This window comes from Camellia sinensis, chromosome 3 (assembly GCF_055761805.1).
Source record: "Camellia sinensis isolate YWXY chromosome 3, ASM5576180v1, whole genome shotgun sequence".
NCBI classification, from domain to species: domain Eukaryota; kingdom Viridiplantae; phylum Streptophyta; class Magnoliopsida; order Ericales; family Theaceae; genus Camellia; species Camellia sinensis.
This window is the reverse complement of record NC_138963.1, coordinates 8,267,476-8,269,875: the sequence shown is the minus strand read 5'-3', so window position 1 is coordinate 8,269,875 and position 2,400 is coordinate 8,267,476.

Here is a 2,400-nt window from a genome sequence, read left to right as displayed (position 1 = left end):
CAGGGTACCAATAGAAAAATCAAATTTTTGTAGGTATGTTTCAAAACAAAATCCAGTAACGATAGATGGTATCTCGATAGTGCATGTTCGAGGCACATGACTAGAAATAAAGCTACGTTCGCCACACTTCAACCAAAGGATGGTGGATATGTGACTTTTGACGACAATAGCAAGAGTAAAATCATTGGTGTAGGAAGTATTGGTAAAAATCCCTCTCCTGTAATTGAAAATATTTTATTTGTTGAAGGTTTAAAACATAACTTGCCTAGCATTAGTCAATTATGTGATAAAAGTTATAGAGTTATTTTTGAGAAAACTCATTGCACTATTGAAAACACCATAGAAAACAAAACTTTATTTGTAGGTTATAGACATGAGAATGTATATGTGTTTGATTTACATGATTTATCTTCTCATTTTAACATTAAATGTTTATCTGCTATAAATGATAATGGTTGGCTTTGGCATAGAAGATTAGGACATGCTCATTTTGATTTAATTTCTAAACTTTCAAAAAATGAGTTAGTCATAGGTTTACCAAAAATTGTTTTTGAAAAAGATAAACTCTATGATGCATGTCAATTTGGAAAACAAACTAGAATTTCTTTTAAATCCAAAAATATCATTTCAACTACTAGACCGCTTCAACTCTTGCATATTGATCTATTTGGACCATCTAGAACATTAAGTTTAGGAGGAAAATCTTATGCCCTTGTTTGTGTTGATGATTATACTAGATATACATGGGTATTATTTTTAGCACACAAAAATGAAGCTTTTTATAATTTCTCAAAACTTTGTAAAATAATTCAAAATGAGAAAAATCTTAATATTTGTAGTATTAGAAGTGACCATGGTAGAGAATTTGAAAATGATGATGTTATTATGTTTTATGATGACTTAAGAATAGATCATAATTTCTCAGCCCCTAGGACTCCTCAACAAAACGATGTGGTTGAAAGAAAAAATAGAACTCTTGAAGAAATGGCTCGTACTATGCTTTGTGAAAATAGTTTGCCTAAATATTTTTGGGCGGAAGCTGTTAACACTGCATGCAATGTTATAAACCGTGCCATGATTAGACCTATTCTTAAGAAAACCCCTTATGAACTTTGAAAAAGTAGAAAACCTAATATTAGTCACTTGCATACTTTTGGTTGTAAATGCTTTGTATTAAATAACAATAAAGATAACTTAGGAAAATTTGATACTAAATTGGATAAAGCTATATTTCTTGGTTATTCTATGTCCAGTAAAGCTTATAGAGTATTCAATAAAAGAAATCTACTTGTTGAAGAATCTGTGCATGTTGTTTTTGATGAATCTAACGATATTATTTCCAAGAATCTTGTAAGTAATGATATTGTAGAAAATCAACCAAGCATGGAGAGCATTTACAAAAAGAAAAATGAAGAAAATCCATTACGCGAACATGAAGAAGAAATGACAATGGAGAAACTTTAAGAAATATATGCTCTTCCAAAAAGTGACTCAAATCTACCAAAAGAATGGAAGTATGCTTATGGCCACCCCAAAGACCTCATCATAGGTGATGCGGCGGAAGGTATAAAAACTCGTTCCTTTGTTAGAAATATTTGTGGTAACTTAGCGTTTGTTTCACAAATTGAACCAAAATCATTTTTAGAAGCTGAAAATGATGAAAACTGGATTTTAGCAATGCAAGAAGAATTAAATCAATTTGAAAGAAATAAAGTTTAGTTTTTGACCCCTCGACCTAAGGATCATCCAGTTATTGGTACAAAATGGGTTTTTCGAAATAAAATGGACGAATTTGGAGTTGGTACTAGAAATAAAGTTAGATTAGTAGCTCAAGGCTATAATCAATAAGAGGGAATTGATTTTGATGAAACTTTTGCACCAGTTGCTACACTTAAAGCTATTAGAATGTTACTTGCTTTTGCGTGTTTTAAAGATTTTAAATTATATCAAATGGATGTTAAAAGCGCTTTTTTAAATGGGTATATTTCGGAGGAAGTCTATGTTGAACAACCTCTCGGTTTTGAAAATCATAAATATCCAGATCATGTTTTCAACTTTCAAAAGCTTTATATGGCTTAAAACAAGCTCCTAGAGCATGGTATGAAAGATTGAGTAATGTTCTACTTGACAAAGTCTTTTGTAGAGGAAAAATTGATACAACACTTTTTATAAAAATCAAAAAAGAAGATATGCTAATTGTTCAAATTTATGTTGATGATATCATTTTTGGTGCTACTAATAAAAATTTGTGCAAAGAGTCTGCTAAAGACATGCAGAGTGAGTTTGAAATGAGTATAATGGGGGAATTAAATTACTTCCTTGGTCTACAAATTAAACAAACTAATGATGGAATCCATTTAAATCAAACGAAATATATCAAAGATCTACTCAAAATGTTTG